Raw genomic sequence first — 21,687 nt, forward strand, 5'->3', positions numbered from 1 at the left:
CGACCGGCCGGGGCCAGCGCCAGGGAGCGGCGGCGTGGCTCGGAGGGCAGGCGGGCGGCGACAGGCTGTGCCCCACTTTGTGTCCAATCAGAGCGTGCGGGGTGCGCGCGGAACAGGGCAGCAATGCGTAAACAAGCCCGGGAAACTCCTCCGCCCCCCGCGCCGCTCCCTCGCACTCCGCTCCGCCGTGCTCTCCCCCGGCTGGCTCCCGCAGCCGCCTCCTCCCCCGCCCGTCCGCCCGCTCCGGAGCGCCCTACCGTTACCTGCCGCCCGCCCGCGCTCCCCCCCAAGCTCAGGGCCTCTTGAGGGAAGGTAAGGGACCCGTCTGCCCGCACGCCCGAGCAGGGGGCTGGGGAGCCCGGTTCTGGGGCGCAGGGGGGCGAGCAGGTGTCGTAACAAGTTGCTTAACGTGACATTGCTGTTGAATCATGTTGCAGGGAAGAGCAGCAGCGAGGCAGGAGGGAGGTGACGGGCTCCAAGGGACTGGAGCAGAGAGCCACAGAGTAACTTTCTCCCTCATTTCCCTTTAATTAGAGAGCCTGTTTCAGGGCGGGCAGAGGCTGAGCGAGCTGAGATGTCTGGCTGGAGAGAGGGGGAGAGAGAGAGACCCTGAAATGCGTTTGGAAGAAGCTGCTGCAGTTTGTGATGCTTGTAGCTGGGGACTGAGAGCAGCAGCAGCACATTCGCTGTTTGGTAACAAGCAGGTTTGCATTTGGCTGCTGCGTGTGCTTCCACCAAGGATTTTCCTAGCAAAAGAGCCTGGGTGGCTAGTTAGTGAGCAATAGGTTCTGGTTCAGACCATCTGTTTCTAGGGTAATTATCTCTAGTTAATGCTCCATGGCAGCGTCGTTGGCTTCCGTTTTGATTAGGTTGGATTATTATATAAGGAGGAGAGACAGAAGTCCTCTGTTGCATAGAGAGCTACTCCTGTGCATTTCTCTCTCCAAGTAGTTGGGGATAGGGGGACTAGTCATGGCCCAAAGGATGTAGCCAGTGCAGAACTGGCAGACACACCTGTCTGAGCCCCCAGGCAAAACTGATGAGCTCTTTTTATGCATACTGTTGGGTGTGTTTTCCAATGGTTGTGGTGGAAGTGAAATACAGCCCTTTGTATTTCCTCATTGCACATTTTTTCCCTCTTACTCTGCATATTTCTCACTTTAAAAAATAAATGTTTGAGCACAAAAGTTTAAGAACTTGTTTTTTGCTTTATTATTGAGCATGTTTAGTATGTTAGTATGATCTGGAGATGACTGAATGAATCATCATCTCTATGGAATAAAGGTTGGTGAATCATCTTTCTCACACACATGTGTGCATGCATACACACACACAAAATACATTGTTGTTGACAGTGAAGGATCAGTGTCTGAAACAGTGGGAGGGGGATAGGATGTACTTTGCACTCAAAAACCCACCCCGGTTTCCTGAGGCTAGGTCATGAGCTGAGAAAGTCTTGCGACACTAAACTGTTATTTTCTTGGCACGGTCAGAAAAGAGTGGTAACCTGTGCCTTTATGAACTAACCAACCCTTTGATTTCCTTACTATCTTAAATGATATTAAGGTTGCCAATATCTCATCATTGATATTTGGGGTGCAGGACAGGAAGCAGTATATTTTAAATCAGATTTGAACAGGGAAAAATATGAAATTGATTAGTTATATATCTGTAAAACATAGGCCAAGGACATTCTTTGTTAAATACAAAGATTTTTAAAAGGGTTTTGGTTGTAGGCCAAAATAATTGACCTATTTCAAAATAAAAGTTTGTTCCAAGCATTCTATATTTTGGGGAAAAGCTGAGCCAATTTACTCAATAAATGTGCTACAGTTGCACTCTTACATAAACTACAGTCTGATACTGCTCCCTTTAAAGTTGATGGCCACTGGCTCCACTGAGACTATTACTGGGTCCTTAGTATACAGCTTCTCTCTGGAATGCGATTTGCATACATTCCCCTTTTCCTGGACTTCTGTCTCCTGTCTTCTTGTATGGAGGCGGTAACATGAAATTTACAATTCCTCTCCTTCCCTGTGCTCCTTTTGCTCCTTCCTTGCATTCAAGAATGAAGCAGCCAAGTATAGCAGGGGAAAATGCTGTACAGGTGAGTCGCATCATACACGCATTTAACTTATGCGAATTCAACTATACGCACTCGGCAAATAAAAAAGAAAAATAACAAGATACCTGTAAATAGTGCAGGTGATTCCGCCCACCATTCCACTCAATGACCGTATGCCCCGGAGTGAGCGTGAGATGGGAGACGTGAATCTGTTGTTCCCTCAGTTGGTCTCAGTTCCTGCATGCCTCTCATAGTGTGAGCATCTCGCCGTGCTGAGTGTGATTCTAGGCTTTAAAGATACTGTACGTATTTTTCATACAACATGGCCGCTAAACAAGAGCCAACTAGTTCATCTGGTGCCCAGCCGAAGAAACAGCAATCTGTTCCAACGCTGGAGGAAAAACTGGCTGTGTTGAACTTATTGAGAGTAGATATGTCGGTCTCCAACGTGGCGCGTAAATATGGCCACAACGAATCTAGCATCCGTGCCATCAAGATTTGAGAGAGAGAAATTCGTCAAGCTGTGGCATCAAGTGCTCCAATAACTGCTAAGATGATGAGCCAGGTTTGTGATAAGACTTTAGTGAAGACTGAAAAGGCATTAAACTTATGGCTGGAAGATGTGAACCGTAATGCGTGCCTATCAATGGCAACACGTTGTGAGAAAAGGCTCTTAGCCTCTATGCGCTGTTCAAACCTGCTGCCGAAGAGGGACAGCCTTCTGATGAGAAGGAATTCAAAGCCAGCCAAGATTGGCTTAACAGTTTTAGGAACCGCTTCAACCTCAAAAATGTGCAGACTACTGATGAAGCTGCATCTGCCAATGAAGAGGCAGCAAAAGCCTACCCCAAACAATTAAAGAAAATCATAGAAGAAAAGCGCTATCTTCTGGAACAAGTTTTTAATGCTGATGAGACTGGGCTCTTCTGGAAAAAAAAATGACCAACCGCACTTACACTTTGAAATCAGAAAGACAAGCCCCTGGCTTCAGAGCAGCTAAAGACAGTGTGACCATGTTGTTTTGTGGCAATGCGGCTGAGCATTTAATAAAACCGGGCTTGTTCTACAGGGCTGCAAATCCCTGTGCCCTAAAAGGCAAGAACAAAAATCTCCTGCCTGTGTTCTGGCAATCAAATAAAAAGGCTTGGGTAACAGCAGCATTATTTCTGAATTGGTTCCACAAGTGTTTCATTCAGGAGGTCATGCGGTACCTTGTAGAGAAAGAACTTGACTTTAAAGTGTTGCTGATCATAGACAATGCTCCTGGCCACCCTGCGGCACTCTGGTTTGCGCATAATGACGTTGAAGTCCTCTTTCTCTCCCCCCCACCCCCCCATACCACCTCAAACCTCTCAACCAAGGCGTGATTTGCTGTTTCAAGGCCACATACACGAGGCTTACGTTCTCACGGATACATAGCGCTATGGATGCTGATCCCAATCTTAATGTGATGGAGTGTTGGAAGTCCTTCAACATTGCCGATTGCATCCATTGCCTGTTTAATATAAGTGATGCAATCAAGCATGAAACAGTCAATGCATGTTGGCGAAACCTATTGAAAGAATGTGTGAATGATTTTAAGGGTTTCCCAACCATTGACAAAGAAGTGAAACGCATTGTTCAGGTGGCCAGACAAGGGGGTGGTGATGGCTTCGTCGACATCCTTGAGGAAGAAATTGAAGAATTATTTAAGAGCCGTAGAGAAACCTTGACTAACGAAGAGTTAGAGGAACTGATAAAATCATCTACAGAAGATGATGACTAAAAGGAAGAGCCAGCAAGTTGGAATCTTCATAAATTTGCTGAAATGTTCCAAGCAGCGAAACACTTGAATGATTTAATTTCTGAATACGATCCCTCTGTGGAACGAAGCCTCAAAATCACATGTAGTATTATGGACAATTTGAGACTGTATCAAGAAACATTCGAGCAGCTCAAGAGACAACAGCGACAGTTGCCGATCACCATGTTTTTCAAGGAAAAACAACCAGCAGCCGATGAGCGTACGCAATCAACTTCTCGAGCTGAACCAGAGCCAACCACTTCGTCTATGAGTAGCTCTCCATCACCCAAGTTCTCCGTCACCTGGATCGACATCACGCCCTGATGACCCTTGTAATTACCCTTCTGTAATTAAAAATACACTACTGTAAAATTATATTTTGCATATGTACTTTTTATACATTTATACATATTACTGTACAGGGTTGTATACACAAAACCATGTACAGTATACTGTGTTTTATGGCCGATTTAAGGGATTTTCAAGGGTAATTTGACTATACGCGATTCTCGCCTTACATGCTGACTTTAGAACCTAACCCCCGCATCAGATGCAACTCCACTGTACACATTCAGGCACCTGCAATACAAAACATAAGTACTGTGTCGTGTGGGGTGTGTGTGTGTGTGTATGTTTGTGTGTGTGTGTCCATTTAAACAGTCTCTATTTAAACTCCCACCCTCTTGTCTGGTCGTTGTACATCCTTTATTTCTATGGCCTTACCAAATTCATGGTCCATTTTGGTCAATTTCACTGTCATAGGATTTTAAAAATCATAAATTTCATGATTTCAGATATTTAAATCTCAGATTTCATGGTGTTGTAACTGTAGGGGTCCTGACTCAAAATGGGACTGGGGGGGTCGCAAAGTTATCGTAGGGAGGTTGCCATATTACCACCCTTACTTCTGACAGCAGCACTGCCTTCTTCATAGCTGGGTGGTGCAGAGCGGTGGTGGGTGGCTGGAAGCCCAGCTCTGAAGGCTGCACTGCCAACAGCAGCAGTGCAGAAGTAAGGATAGCATGGTATTGTATTGCCACCCTTACTTCTGTGCTGTTGCCTTCAGAGCTGGGCCTTCAGCCAGCAGCTTCCACTCTTTTATGCCGCACAGCTCTGAAGGCAGCATCGCAGAAGTAAGGGTGGCATGGTATGTTATTGGCACTCTTACTTCTGCACTGCTGCTGGTGGGGCGCTGCCTTCAAAGCTGGGTGCCCAGCCAGCAGCCGCCACTCTCTGGCCACCTAGCTCTGAAGGCAGCACAGGAGTAAGGGTGGCAATACCGTGACACCCTCCCCCGTCCCCCTGCCCCCCCCCCCCTCGTAGCCACTTTTTGGGTCGGGAGCCCCAGTTTGAAAAATGCTGGTCTTCCCTGTGAAATATGTATTGTATAGGGTAAAAGTACACAAAAGACCAGATTTCATAGTCCTTGACACATTTTTCACGGCTATGAATTTGGAATCTTATCTCTAATGGGCTGAGCTCCATACCTGCAGCTCTTCTGCAGAAGAGGGCAGGAAAGCAAACATGTTCATGGACAGGGTTGCTGTTAGTGTCTCCTACATTACTGTTAGGAGAGAGGGGGCATGCCATCTTCTGTGTTCATACAGAGGTGAACACACTGGCACTTCATAGATAATTCTATATCAACAAATAGTGTAGTTGTTGGATGTAAAAAGACTAGATTAATTCAGCGTTCACTCTAATCATTTTAACACTCAAAACTCAGGAAGTTCAGCAGTTAACAAGGGTTAGTCTGCATAGCGGTGGTAGCTCAGCAATATTGGACACATTAAACAACAGGAGGTATATTTAAATGAATAAAATATTCATCAGAAATAGGTGTGCAATATGGCCAAGTTAACACAGAAGTGGAAAATTTAGTTTGATATGTTTAAATTACCAACATTAATGCTGCATCAACGTTTCTTTCATTTAATTTTCTTTAAAACATCGACAAACAGACAAAAAGAAGAAAATCCATATTTTATTTGGGTACTGTTTGGCACAAAAGTGGAACTGCGCTAAGAAAACTAGCAGTAAAGCAGTATAAAAGGACTATCTGCTCCACTTTTTTCTTCTGTTCATTGTAAAATACACAGAATAAAGTGAGATGGAATGGCAGGGTGCCAAATTCATGGGTGGGTTTAAGGAAGATAGAGCATAACACTCTTTTTCGGATTGGTAGGCAGATTGCTATATTCTACATACCAGAACCCAAAGAACAATGGGGGTAAAGTGGTGTGAGAAAGCAGATAAAAGGGGAGTGTCAGATGAACTTTGAATCCTGTTGCTTTTATTGTCTTATATCAGGGAAGCATAGTTTTCAATAGGATACACACCGTGATATTCCAAACCTTAAACCAACCCCATCCCTCCCTATTTCTTTAAAAGAAATGTTGAGTATAAAGTCTGAAGTATTAAATCTTGCTTATGAGGTATCAAATGTTCCCTCTTGCTTCACAGACTCTGTGCCATTGATGGTTCATGCCACAGCACCGTCATGTAAATCTCTTCCAGCTACCTAAAACTGGAAATGAGTAGTCAGCCTCCTCACTGGAAAAAATTAACAAGACACTTTCCTCACCCCCGTTCCTGCTTTAGAGACCCTTGCTAGATACCTGCAGTGATCCAAAGCAAAGTTCAGACTACTATGATAGACAGCAACACTACCGGAGGCAAAACTGGGAAAAATACAATATTTTCTTTAACATCTATAGAAAAAATTCTCCACAGAACACACACTAGTCTGTGGATTGTTTGTCCACAAACTCCTTAAATGAAGATACTTGTTGCCAGTTCCTACATGTCGTGCAAGGTAATAATTATATCTAAAATAGGTTTAATTTCTTTTGCTAGTTACAAATATAAATCAAAATATAATGGAGAGTAGGGCCAGAAAAGACCACTGTGTAACAGAGTCTTCCACCTTCCATTCTCCATTCACTCCATCATTCCTGTTAATGCCTTATCTAACCTGTTCTTGAATCTCTGTGGTATTGGTGCCTTGACCATTTCCCTTGATAGTCCAGTTCTCTATTGTACCTTTTCTTAACTATTTTTTCAATCACTGTAGTGGTCATGAAAAGTGCTAGCTTGACAGCCTTTGAGGCTGAAGCCCTTTATCAACAGAAGAGGTATAGCACAGGCAGCAACCTCAATCATGTGGCAAGACAACCTTTAAGTGCACGTATTGGGAGGAGTGGTGTTTCAATCTCCATTCTTTGTTCTCTCTATGAAAACTGGCTATGAAAACTTTGTGGTGGTTTTGTGATATGCAGGATACATATTCTCACTTGTCAAGGAGGGACTGAACTATTGCTGCCACCGTCTCTTTTTACGTATAAAACATTGAACAGTCCTCATATGGTAACAATTTATAGTGACAACTGACCGTGTTCCCATTTGATCCGGTAACCTAAAGGTGAAATGCTCATTTCCCATTACTAACTGCCAAATCCATCCAGTCCCCAAGAACTTTCCTAATAGCTACCCACACCTTTTTGTTCCTTAGGGTTAGGACATTACTGCTTGTTCTGTCATCTTCTGAGACTAAATAATTTTCTTCCTTTATGCCATTACCTTAAGTGTATGTATTTGTAAACTTGGAGTGCTTTTGCTGGGTTGATGTGTGACATACAAATGGAAACAAACTGGTTATTTTAAACAAAGAAAATAGGAAAGAGGAAAAAAGTTAACCCCTCAGCCCTTGAAGATGTTTGGATACCACAGTCCATTTGCATGAGTGTTGGAGCTCCATGTTTGCACTGTAGGCTTATTCTGCTTGGTGCCAAGTGAGAGAGAGAGGTTTTTTTTTAAATGGGTTTCCTCAGGCTTAGTGTAGAGTTGCATAAGCTATACAATTATTTTTAACTGATTGGAGCTCAGTAGCAAGTTCATATCATTTAGTTTTTAAATGTTAATTTAATTTGAACGAACCTCTTAAATTTCTTTATCTTCAGTTCCATCACTCTGGACTGGAGGCTTTCTCTCTTTCCAACAAATAGATATTGGCAGTTTCCAGGCAAATTTGCACTGACTGAAACCCTATGCCTCTTTACTGATGTCAGTGGCGTTTACAGAGTATAATTTCACTGCAGAATTTTGCCCTTCAAATGTCCTTAATGTTCTGTTCTCCACTCATTCAGCCATAGTGGCCTCTCCTGTACCATGTACTGCAAGACGCACTGGAAGACCTATTGAACTGCACTTGCAAGCAGTTTTCTTAGTTCTTTGTCCAGCAGTTTGTTTTTCATGAAGAACTTTTCAATGAGGAATATTAAGGACAGAAAGGGATGGAAATGTCCCTGTTTCAAACCACTATATTGTGACCTTTTTGCCTGAAGTACAATAATAATCTTATTTGCCCAAAAGGCACTACTGTGGAGACTCAAGGAGAAAAGGCCTTCCTCTCTGAGGGGCTTAAAAATTGTATATGGAAGTTGCTGGGAGTTGTTCAACTCTCAAAGAGTACTGAAGCCTCAGTATTGTTTCCTAATTCACTTATACTCTGTAGTGCACACCAACAATCTGTTCACCCTGATATATATTTTTTTAATTGTTGGCCACCCATATGGCTTTTTCTAACAACTTTTCAGTTTGTCATTTAGGTGATGCTGTAATATAAATGTTTAAAAGTGATTCTAGGTTTAGGAATTTGCCCAAGTCTTTTCAAAACAAAATAAAAAAAAACCCACAACATTTTACTGCAGGGATAAGAGTGTTCTCCCCAAGCACCAGAGCATTATAAAAGACAAATAGCATTAAACAAATAGTTAATAATAAGAGTGAAAACAGGTAAGCCTAAATTTTGCCCTTGGTGACTCCTGTGAAGCTCCAATAACTACAAGGGCAAGTGCACAGGAGTCACTGATGACAAAATTAAACCCTAAGAAAATTAAAATTTGAACTTTGTTTAAAAACCAAAACCAAAATGAGTTTCTATGGACAAAATGTCCTGCGCTACTCTGACTGGGATTTGGGATATGTTGACTATGAAAAAAAGGCTATATAAAACCAAATACTGTGGTATGACTATATTGTAGAGAGACAATTTATCTTCATATTATACTTATAAGGGTGATTTTTTTTTATTGGTACTACTCTGAAGGATAGGAAATATGTGAATTTACAATATAGTGATACATATTACATTTATATATCTTTAAATTATTGCAATTCTTGGGTCAGTTTTCAGGACTAGAAGAGTTGCCTACTAGAATGGTTTAGGCTGTAACTTGCTGTTTCCAGTCTTTCAAGAGTAATGTATTCCCTGCACATGTTGTTCTGTAACAGAAAACAAAACCTCTCCCCCACCACCAATTTACTTTGCAATAAAAGTGAACAACTTGGTGTCTGAACATATAGATGAGTAACTCTCTCATACAAAGATATAAAGCCATTGAGGGTTTCTGGTGATATCATTAAGCAGAACATAAATTATTTCTCTTTAGAATTTTAAGATGGTGTATTCTTGTATACATTATTTTTAATATAAAAGATTACGTTTTTTTAGAAAATGTCTTTGCATTCCGTGTAGAAAAGAAGCAAGTTGGTTTCAATATACATGCAATCAGTACAGTTAATATGGGTGTGTGATGTGGTATACCCATATTAATTACATTTATATTTTGGTGACCTGTGGGAATAGCATGTTGGACTCAATTCTGTTCTCAGTGGGACTATTCATGTGAGTAAGGGCTGTGGAACTTGGACTTATATAAGAAATGAAACTAGGATGTTACAAATATTTTTATCCCAGTAGTTTTCTAGCATTTCATCCTGTGGACCATCTTGTGAAAAAGACCCTCTTATGGAACCATCTACCCTTTCCACCTTCCCCAGTTACCCAATTCTTGGTTCTCAAAATATTTTGTTCTGCCGACCATGAGCAAAAATTCCGTGGACAACTGGTGGTCCATAGGTCAGAGTTTGAGAACCATTGTTCTATTCACATATATAAATAATACCTGCAGTTTGAAGTCACGTGTATGTAATTAATTATATTTATTATTATTATTATTATTATTATTTGATATTGTGGTAGGGCGTAGTAACCTTGGTCAGGATCAAGACTTTATTAAGATCTGGAATTTCCCAAGCAGTAGGTGAGTGGGTGAGGGAGTGAGAGAACCTGGATTTGTGCAGGAAATGGCCTAACTTGATTATCATGCACATTGTGTAAAGAGTTGTCACTTTGGATGGGCTATCACCAGCAGGAGAGTGAATTTGTGTGGGGGGGTGGAGGGTGAGAAAACCTGGATTTGTGCTGGAAATGGCCTAACCTGATGATTACTTTAGATAAGCTATTACCAGCAGGACAGTGGGGTGGGAGGAGGTATTGTTTCATATTCTCTGTGTATATATAAAGTCTGCTGCAGTTTCCACGGTATGCATCTGATGAAGTGAGCTGTAGCTCACGAAAGCTCATGCTCAAATAAATTGGTTAGTCTCTAAGGTGCCACAAGTACTCCTTTTCTTTTTGCGAATACAGACTAACACAGCTGTTACTCTGAAACCAAGCAGTAGTGAGTATCTAAAATGACTGCTGCCATAAAAATAAAGTGTAATACTGTTCAGGTGACATTTCAGTGCTAGTTAGCCAATGATCAGACAGCCAGATGAGTTGAGTTCTGTTTTTTATCCAGTGGGGATCGTGTTGGTGTTAAGGATGAGTAGTTGCTTTACTGGAAATGAGACAAGAGGATAAGAGTCCCAGGAGTCCCTTACAGAAACATCACTAGTAGTTAATGCAAGTGTAACAACATTATTCACCAAAGAGGGAAAAACAGCATCAGAATAACATCCAGGCTCTGGTTTAATGCCAGAAAATCATAGCTATTCTTCACAGCTAAGGATTAACTCTTGGGTATCTAGTCACAATGAAGGAACAGTTGGATCAATTGTTCTCCATGTCCACTGAAGATAAGACAAGTTGTAATGGGCTTAATTTGCAGCCTGGGAGATGTTAGGAAAAACTTTCTCATTATATGGGTAGTTAAGATCTAGAATAGGTTTCCCAAGGAAGTTGCGGAATCCCCATCACTGGAGGTTTCTAAGGTTAGACAAATACCTTTGAGGGATGATCTAAGTTTACTTTGTCCTGCCACATTGCAGGGGGCTGGACTCGATGAGGTCCCTTCCAGCCTACATTTCTGTGAAAGTTAGGAATATTTCTTGTTTTCATGATTTTATGGAATTTATTTCCTTTAATTATGTAAACAAGCACCTATGGTAGCTGAATGGCAATAAGCACATTATATTTTAATAAAATTAAAGAGTAACCTGACTAGATATTGCTTAATTTATAGTTAATTTATAGCAAAATCAGACCGATAGTTTTGATTTTTTTTTAATCTTAACTTTTTATTTCAGTAAGATTTAGATGAGCTTTCTCCCCCCTTCCCACATGTGCCCAAATTTTCAAGTGTGTGTTTGCAATGACCAGTGCACATGCATTTGAAATAACATACACATAAACAAGTGCAATGCCTGATGTCCTATGTATGTGTGCATTTGAAATCCCTTACTGATGTGTGCACTTTTCTGTGTATGATCTTTTGAAAATTTGGATCTTAATTTGTATTTGTTACAACACTGAATAAGATGCAAAATTTTCCATTGGTTTCACAAGAGATTTTCCACTGAATTCAGAGAGGCTGGATTTTAGCAATTTTTATTGGTTTCAATGGGGCTTTTCTATAACATCTGGCTTTGCTCAAAATTTCAAGAGTAAGTTTCCTTTCAAACTGATGGTGCCTTCCTATTGAATCTGTTCTGGTATCCCAGAAGAAAAAAAAAATCTGAGTTGGCTCTGTTCGTTCAAACCAAGGTGAATTCTGCGTGTTAGAACTTGTGCCAGTTTCTTTTTTACTCAGGATTGTTTATTGCTCCAACCCTACCCCCTTCAGGGAACCTGGAAGAACCAGCTTCCTTTAGCCTGGTCATATGCTCTTTAGAGCAGGGGTAGCCAATAGGCAGACCAGGGGCCAAATCTAGACCACCAGATGCCTTTGAACTGACCTCAAAATCTATTTATTTAGTTATATCATTTTTTTATTATTATTATTATTATTATTTTCTCTGGAGTCTGGACCTTGACTGGACCTTGTGCAAGAAATTTGGACCTTGACAAAAAATAATAGATTACCCCTGTTTTAGAGTAACCATTGTTCTAGCAACTTAGAGGCATTCAGCGTTAATGACTTCTTGATTGTCCTGAAGCAGCTTCCAGATAGGGTTTGTGAGAGACATGACCAGTCTTTGCTAACAAGTGGCTGATTCAGTACACACTGAGGGTCACTTTATATACATAGTGTTAATAAAATCAATCCGAATACATAAGTTTTACATAGACCGATGCCCTAAACTGTCACATATGTGATACCGCCCCTCTCTGAGGTGTGATTATTTCACTGATGATACATATTGATTCATTTTTGGTGGTGTTCTGCTGGGGTGAGTCTAATTTTTCTTGAGTTCTGGTGTGACAAGCACATTTTCCTGTAGTTGTGTATGAGGCATATGGGAAATTGATTGTGTCTTTCATTAGCTGAAGTGTTCCTCTGTAACTTGATGTTCTTCATTGACGAGATTTCCTTTGTGGCCATTCTAATCACAAATATTACAGAAGAGCAAAAGAGGGTGATCTAGAGAAACATTACACAGAACGATAGTGAAAGAAGCCAGATCCATCAACATGACACTCAGGAATCTGAAGAGACCAGGGCAAGAGCAAAATAAGTGGCAGAAATTGGTGGACATCCTCCACCCCTGAAGTGGTGAGAGGATAAATTAAAAAGAAAGATTTATATGTTTGTATAGATGAACCACCAGCCTGTTAACTAGTGTTTCTATAGCCGGTCCCGCACCACAGGAAAAAGAGAACTGTGTACTCAAAGTGTCCCATGTTCTAGGGAAATCAGAACACTATTAGACCCATTATAATATTATTAATTAAATAAGGCTACTCCCATCTTTTCATGTACTCTGTGTGTGTGTGTGTGTGTGTATATATATATATATATCTGCCTACTGTATTTTCCACTCCATGCATCTGATGAAGTGGGTTTTAGCCCACGAAAGCTTATGCCCAAATACATTTGTTAGTCTCTAAGGTGCCACAAGTACTCCTTGTTGTTTCTGCAATAATACTGGTTTACTATTCGTTGCACGAAGATTCAATAGTAAATTAGTGGGGGTTTTCTATCATGTTTTAAGTGTTTGTCAAAGTCTTTTTGAGCCTCTAATATAGCTCCATAAGGGGAATCAAACTTACTTGTATAGATCCTCAATTCTCAATGTTCCCTCAAAGATGAGGTAATCTGAAGAATCAATCCTTACTATCTCCCAAAGATAGGGTTGCCAACAATCTCGGATTGGCCGGGAGTCTACCTGAATCGGCATCAATCTCCTGGTGACTATTGAAAGCAATCTGGGAGATTTTACTAGGCCACTAAAAGTCTGGTCCCTACTTGCACTGGCTCCGCGCTGCTCCTGGAAGCGGCCAGTCTGCCTGCTAGGTGCAAGGGCGGCCAGGGGGTCTCTGCGTGCTGCCCCTGCCCCAACTGCCATCTCCACAGCTCCCATTGGCCAGGAACCACAGCCAATGGGAGCTGCGGAGACGGTGCCTGCAAGCAGGGGCAACACATAGAGCCACCTGGCTGCTCCTGAGCCTAGGAACCAGACTGGCCACTTCCAGGAGCCGCCCAAGGTAAGCACCGCCTGGGTGGAGCCTGCACCTCAAACCAGACATGCCAAACCTATGAAAAAAACATAGAAATTGCACTTGTTTTTGGCTTAATTGGCTTGTTGGCTAGTTTTTGGCTTGTAGCTTGCTGCTGCTTTTTTTTTTTATCAGCTCCCGTGAAGCAGGGGCAAGGGGTGGAGAGAGTCAGGGATACATAGCAGGCCCACCACAGTCCCAGACTGCATGCCAGGGGGATCTAGTCATATAGAGTGTCGGGGTTCTTAGGGATTGGCTTATTTTGGCCTTGTTTTGAAATGGGATTAGCTTGATTTTTGGCTTATCGTGAAAGTTGGGGTGCTTATTTACCGCATGAAAGCTGGCAACTGTGCCCGAAACCCCCTGCCCCAGCTCTGAGTCCCTCCCGCACCTCAACCCCCTGCCCCATTCCCTATTGCACCCCAAGCTCCTGCTCCAGCCCGGAGACCCATCCTGCACCCCAAACCCCTCATCCATGGCCCCACCCCAGAGCCTACACCCCCTCCTGCACCCCAAGCCCCTGTTCCTACTCTGAGCTCTCCCACACTCTGAACCCCTTGTTCCCAGCACGGAGCCTGTTCCTGCCTCTGCCAAAGAATTACTAGGTGATGTTGGGCAAGTCCTCAAGGAATCAATTCTGAAGCACTTAGACGAGAGGAAAGTGATCAGGAATAGTCAGCATGGATTCACCAAGGGAAAGTCATGCCTGACTAATCTAATTGCCTTTTATGGCTATGTCTACACTACGGAATAAGGTTGAATTTATAGAAGTCGGTTTTTTAGAAATCGGTTTTATATATTCGAGTGTGTGTGTCCCCACAGAAAATGCTCTAAATGCATTAAGTGAATTAACTCGGCGGAGTGCTTCCACAGTACCGAGGCTAGAGTCGACTTCCGGAGCATTGCACTGTGGATAGCTATCCCACAGTTCCCGCAGTCTCCGCTGCCCATTGGAATTCTGGGTTGAGATCCCAATGCCTGATGGGGCTAAAACATTGTCGCGGGTGGTTCTGGGTACATATCGTCAGGCCCCCGTTCCCTCCCTCCCTCCGTGAAAGCAAGGGCAGACAATCGTTTCGCGCCTTTTTTCCTGAGTTACCTGTGCAGATGCCATACCACGGCAAGCATGGAGCCCGCTCAGGTAACCGTCACCCTATGTCTCCTGGGTGCTGGCAGACGCGGTACGGCATTGCTACACAGTAGCAGCAACCCCTTGCCTTGTGGCAGCAGACGGTACAGTACGACTGGTAGCCGTCATCATCATGTCCGAGGTGCTCCTGGCCACGTCGGCCGGGAGCGCCTGGACGGACATGGGCGCAGGGACTAAATTTGGAGTGACTTGACCAGGTCATTCTCTTTAGTCCTGCAGTCAGTCCTATTGAACCGTCTTATGGTGAGCAGGCAGGCGATACGGATTGCTAGCAGTCGTACTGTACCATCTTCTGCCGAGCAGCCATGAGATGTGGATGGCATGCAGTCCTTCTGCACCGTCTGCTGCCAGCCAAAGATGTAAAAGATAGATGGAGTGGATCAAAACAAGAAATAGACCAGATTTGTTTTGTGCTCATTTGCCTCCTCCCCTGTCTAGGGGACTCATTCCTCTAGGTCACACTGCAGTCACTCACAGAGAAGGTGCAGCAAGGTAAATCTAGCCATGTATCAGAGGCCAGGCTAACCTCCTTGTTCCAATAAGAACAATAACTTAGGTGCACCATTTCTTATTGGAACCCTCCGTGAAGTCCTGCCTGAAATACTCCTTGATGTAAAGACACCCCCTTTGTTGATTTTAGCTCCCTGAAGCCAACCCTGTAAGCCGTGTCGTCAGTCGCCCCTCCCTCCATCAGAGCAACGGCAGACAATCATTCCGCGCCTTTTTTCTGTGCGGACGCCATACCAAGGCAAGCATGGAGGCCGCTCAGCTCACTTTGGCAATTAGGAGCACATTAAACACCACACGCATTATCCAGCAGTATATGCAGCACCAGAACCTGGCAAAGCAATACCGGGCGAGGAGGCGACGTCAGCGCGGTCGCGTGAGTGATCAGGACATGGACACAGATTTCTCTGAAAGCATGGGCCCTGCCAATGCATGCATCATGGTGCTAATGGGGCAGGTTCATGCCGTGGAACGCCGATTCTGGGCTTGGGAAACAAGCACAGACTGGTGGGACCGCATAGTGTTGCAGGTCTGGGACGATTCCCAGTGGCTGCGAAACTTTCGCATGCGTAAGGGCACTTTCATGGAACTTTGTGACTTGCTTTCCCCTGCCCTGAAGCGCATGAATACCAAGATGAGAGCAGCCCTCACAGTTGAGAAGCGAGTGGCGATAGCCCTGTGGAAGCTTGCAATGCCAGACAGCTACCGGTCAGTTGGGAATCAATTTGGAGCGGGCAAATCTACTGTGGGGGCTGCTGTGATGCAAGTAGCCCATGCAATCAAAGATCTGCTGATATCAAGGGTAGTGACCCTGGGAAATGTGCAGGTCATAGTGGATGGCTTTGCTGCAATGGGATTCCCTAACTGTGGTGGGGCCATAGACGGAACCCATATCCCTATCTTGGCACCGGAGCACCAAGCCGCTGAGTACATAAACCGCAAGGGGTACTTTTCGATAGTGCTGCAAGCTCTGGTGGATCACAAGGGACGTTTCACCAACATCAACGTGGGATGGCCGGGAAAGGTACATGACGCTCGCATCTTCAGGAACTCTGGTCTGTTTCAAAAGCTGCAGGAAGGGACTTTATTCCCAGACCAGAAAATAACTGTTGGGGATGTTGAAATGCCTATATGTATCCTTGGGGACCCAGCCTACCCCTTAATGCCATGGCTCATGAAGCCGTACACAGGCAGCCTGGACAGTAGTCAGGAGCTGTTCAACTACAGGCTGAGCAAGTGCAGAATGATGGTAGAATGTGCATTTGGACGTTTAAAGGCGCGCTGGCGCAGTTTACTGACTCGCTTAGACCTCAGCGAAACCAATATTCCCACTGTTATTACTGTTTGCTGTGTGCTCCACAAATCTGTGAGAGTAAGGGGCAGACGTTTATGGCGGGGTGGGAGGTTGAGGCAAATCGCCTGGCTGCTGGTTACGTGCAGCCAGACACCAGGGCGGTTAGAAGAGCATAGGAGGGTGCGGTACGCATCAGAGAAGCTTTGAAAACCAGTTTCATGACTGGCCAGGCTACGGTGTGAAAGTTCTGTTTGTTTCTCCTTGATGAAACCCGCTGCCCCTTGGTTCACTCTACTTCCCTGTAAGCTAACCACCCGCCCCTACTCCCACCAATCACCGCTTGCAGAGGCAATAAAGTCATTGTTGCTTCACATTCATGCATTCTTTATTCATTCATCACACAAATAGGGGGATGACTACCAAGGTAGCCCAGGAGGGGTGGTGGAAGAGGGAAGGAAAATGCCACACAGCACTTGAAGCACAGCACTTTAAAAGTTTACAACTTTAAAATTTATTGAATGCCAGCCTTCTTTTTTTGGGGCAATCCTCTGTGGTGGAGTGGCTGGTTGGCCGGAGGCCCCCCCACCGCATTCTTGGGCGTCTGGGTGTGGAGGCTATGGAACTTGGGGAGGAGGGCGGTTGGTTACACAGGGGCTGTAGTGGCAGTCTGTGCTCCAGCTGCCTTTGCTGCAGCTCAGCCATACACTGGAGCATATTGGTTTGGTCCTCCAGCAGCCTCAGCATTGAATCCTGCCTCCTCTCATCACGCTGCCGCCACATTTGAGCTTCAGCCCTGTCTTCAGCCCGCCACTTACTCTCTTCAGCTCGCCACCTCTCCTCTCGGTCATTTTGTGCTTTCCTGCACTCTGACATTATTTGCCTCCACGCATTCGTCTGTGCTCTGTCAGTGTGGGAGGACAGCATGAGCTCGGAGAACATGTCATCGCGAGTGCGTTTTTTTTTTTCTTTCTAAGCTTCACTAGCCTCTGGGAAGGAGAAGATCCTGTGATCATTGGAACACATGCAGCTGGTGGAGAAAAAAAAAGGGACAGCGGTATTTAAAAAGACACATTTTATAAAACAGTGGCTACACTGTTTCAGGGTAAACCTTGCTGTTAACATTACATACATAGCACATGTGCTTTCGTTACAAGGTCGCATTTTGCCTCCCCCCACCGCGTGGCTATCCCCTCAACCCTCCCCCCTCCCTGTGGCTAACAGCGGGGAACATTTCTGTTTAGCCACAGGCAAACAGCCCAGCAGGAATGGGCTCCTCTGAGTGTCCCCTGAAGAAAAGCACTCTATTTCAACCAGGTGACCATGAATTATATCTCACTCTCCTGAGGATAACACAGAGAGATAAAGAACGGATGTTGTTTGAATGCCAGCAAACATACACTGCAATGCTTTGTTCTACAATGATTCCCGAGTACGTGTTACTGGCCTGGAGTGGTAAAGTGTCCTACCATGAAGGGTGCAATAAGGCTGCCCTCCCCAGAAACCTTTTGCAAAGGCTTTGGGAGTACATCTAGGAGAACCGCAAATGCCAGGGCAAAGTAATCCTTTCACATGCTTGCTTTTAAACCATGTATAGTATTTTAAAAGGTACACTCACCAGAGGTCCCTTCTCCGCCTGCTGGGTCCAGGAGGCAGCCTTGGGTGGGTTCGGGGGGTACTGGCTCCAGGTCCAGGGTGAGAAACAGTTCCTGGCTGTCGGGAAAACCGGTTTCTCCGCTTGCTTGCTGTGAGCTATCTACAACCTCATCATCATCTTCTTCTTCGTCCCCAAAACCTGCTTCTGTGTTGCCTCCATCTCCATTGAAGGAGTCAAATAACACGGCTGGGGTAGTGGTGGCTGAACCCCCTAAAATGGCATGCAGCTCATCATAGAAGCGGCATGTTTGGGGCTCTGACACGGCGCGGCCGTTCGCCCCTCTGGTTTTCTGGTAGGCTTGCCTCAGCTCCTTAAGTTTCACGTGGCACTGCTTCAGGTCCCTGTTATGGCCTCTGTCCTTCATGCCCTGGGAGATTTTGACAAAGGTTTTGGCATTTCGAAAACTGGAACGGAGATCTGATAGCACGGATTCCTCTCCCCAAACAGCGATCAGATCCCGTACCTCCCGTTCGGTCCATGCTGGAGCTCTTTTGCGATTCTGGGACTCCATCATGGTCACCTCTGCTGATGAGCTCTGCATGGTCACCTGCAGCTTGCCACGCTGGCCAAACAGGAAATGAGATTCAAAAGTTCGCAGTTCTTTTCCTGTCTACCTGGCCAGTGCATCTGAGTTGAGAGTGCTGTCCAGAGCAGTCACAATGGAGCACTCTAGGATAGCTCCCGGAGGCCAATACCGTCGAATTGTGTCCACAGTACCCCAAATTCGAGCCGGCAAGGCCGATTTAAGCGCTAATCCACTTGTCGGGGTGGAGTAAGGAAATCGATTTTAAGAGCCCTTTAAGTCGAAATAAAGGGCTTCATCGTGTGGACGGGTGCAGGTTTACATCGATTTAATGCTGCTAAATTCGACCTAAAGTCCTAGTGTAGACCAGGGCTGAGATGAGATAACTGGTTCTGTGAATGAAGGGAAAGCAGTGGACGTGTTATTCCTTGACTTTAGCAAAGCTTTTGACACGGTCTCCCACAGTATTCTTGACAGCAAGTTTAAAGAAGTATGGGCTGGATGGGTACACTACATGGTGGGTAGAAAGTTGGCTAGATTGTCGGGCTCAGCGGGTAGTGATCAATGGCTCCATGTCTAGTTGACAGCCGGTATCTAGTGGAGTGCCCCAAGGGTCGGTCCTGGGGCCGGTTTTGTTCAATATCTTCATTAATGATCTGGAGGATGGTGTGGATTGCACCCTCAGCAAGTTTGCGGATGACACTAAACTGGGAGGAGTGGTAGATACGCTGGAGGGTAGGGATAGGATACAGAGGGACCTAGACAAATTGGAGGATTGGCCAAAAGAAATCTGATGAGGTTCAACTAGGACAAGTGCAGAGTCCTGCACTTAGGACGGAAGAATCCAGTGCACCGCTACAGACTAGGGACCGAATGGCTAGGCAGCAGTTCTGCAGGGAAGGACCTAGGGGTTACAGTGGACGAGAAGCTGGATATGAGTCAACAGTGTGCCCTTGTTGCCAAGAAGGCCAATGGCATTTTGGGATGTATAAGTAGGGGCATTGCCAGCAGATCGAGGGACGTGATCGCTCCCCTCTGTTCGACACTGGTGAGGCCTCATGTGGAGTACTGTGTCCAGTTTTGGGCCCCACGCTACAAGAAGGACGTGGAGAAATTGGAGAGAGTGCAGCGAAGGGCAACAAAAATGATTAGGGGACTGGAACACATGAGTTATGAGGAGAGGCTGAGGGAACTGGGGATGTTTAGTCTGCGGAAGAGAAGAATGAGGGGGGATTTGATAGCTGCTTTCAACTACCTGAAAGGTGGATCCAAAGAGGATGGATCTAGACTGTTCTCAGTGGTAGCAGATGACAGAACAAGGAGTAATGGTCTCAAGTTGCAGTGGGGGAGATTTAGGTTGGATATTAGGAAAAACTTTTTCACTAGGAGGGTGGTGAAACACTGGAATGCGTTACCTAGGGAGGTGGTGGAATCCCCTTCCTTAGAAGTTTTTAAGGTCAGGCTTGACAAAGCCCTGGCTGGGATGATTTAGTTGGGATTGGTCCTGCTCTGGGCAGGGGGTTGGACGAGATGGCCTCCAGTGGTCCCTTCCAACTCTGTTATTCTATGATTCCATAAGTCATGTTAAGGAAAACGTTGAGTTGGCCACTAACTGTATATTCCTGTTTCCTGGGTGCCCAATATGAGACACTTATAGCCAGGTTTGTAGAAGTGATAAGCACTCAAGCTGCCACTGAAGCCAAATGGAGCTGTACTTGGAACATAAAGAGTGCTATAATGTGCCAAGTACCCAGGGTCCAATTTTTTAGGGTATCTCAAGTAGGTACCCCAAATTCATAGAATCACAGAATATCAGGGTTGGAGGGGACCTCAGGAGGTCATCTAGTCCAACCCCCTGCTCAAAGCAGGACCTAATCCCCAACTAAATCATCCCAGCCAGGGCTTTGTCAAGCCTGACCTTAAAAACCTCAAAGGAAGGAGATTCCACCACCTCCCTATGTATCACATTCCAGTTCTTCACCACCCTCCTAGTGAAAAAGTTTTTCCTAATATCCAACCTAAATCTCCCCCACTGCAACTTGAGACCATTACTCCTTGTTCTGTCATCAGCTACCACTGAGAAGAGTCTAGATCCATCCTCTTTGGAACCCCTTGCAGGTAGTTGAAAGTAGCTATCAAATCCCCCCTCATTCTTCTCTTCTGCTGACTAAACAATCCTAGTTCCCTCAGCCTCTCTTCATAAGTCATGTATTCCAGTCCCCTAATAATTTTTGTTGCCCTCCGCTGGACACTTTCCAATTTTTCCATATCCTTCTTGTAGTGTGGGCCCAAAACTGGACACAGTACTCCAGATGAGGCCTCACCAATGTCGAATAGAGGGGAGCGATCACGTCCCTCGATCTGCTGGCAATGCCCCTACTTATACATCCCAAAATGCCATTGGCCTTCTTGGCAACAAGGGCACACTGTTGACTCATATCCAGCTTCTCGTCCACTGTAACCCCTAGGTCCTTTTCTGCAGAGCTGCTGCCTAGCCATTCGGTCCCTAGTCTGTAGCGGTACATTGGATTCTTCCATCCTAAGTGCAGGACTCTGCACTTGTCCTTTCTGAACCTCATCAGATTTCTTTTGGCCCAATCCTCTAATTTGTCTAGGTCCCTCTGTATCCTATCTCTACCCTCCAGCGTATCTACCACTCCTCCCAGTTTAGTGTCATCTGCAAACTTGCCGAAGGTGCAATCCACATCATCCTCCAGATCATTAATGAAGATATTGAACAAAACCAGCCCGAGGACCAACCCTTGGGGCACTCTGCTTGATACCGGCTGCCAACTAGACATGGAGCCGTTGAGCCAGACGATCTAGCCAGCTTTCTATCCACCTTATAGTCCATTCATCCAGCCCATACTTCTTTAACTTGCTGGCAAGAATACTGTGGGAGACCGTATCAAAAACTTTGCTAAAGTCAAGGAATAACACGTCCACTGCTTTCCCTTCATCCACAGAGCCAGTTATCTCGTCATAGAAGG

At 44.9% G+C, this 21,687-nt stretch overlaps 1 long non-coding RNA gene across 1 annotated transcript in view; it reads left to right on the forward strand.

The window, feature by feature from the left end:
* The first annotated feature begins 228 nt into the window (after positions 1-228).
* The window catches only part of LOC144267990 (uncharacterized), a 37,112-nt gene continuing 15,653 nt past the window's right edge, over positions 229-21,687 (forward strand). Inside the window, exon 1 of the long non-coding RNA XR_013346694.1 lies at positions 229-312. This is a non-coding gene — a long non-coding RNA (uncharacterized LOC144267990). The remainder of the gene's footprint in view (positions 313-21,687) is intronic.

This window comes from Eretmochelys imbricata, chromosome 7 (assembly GCF_965152235.1).
Source record: "Eretmochelys imbricata isolate rEreImb1 chromosome 7, rEreImb1.hap1, whole genome shotgun sequence".
Classification (NCBI taxonomy): Eukaryota; Metazoa; Chordata; order Testudines; family Cheloniidae; genus Eretmochelys; species Eretmochelys imbricata.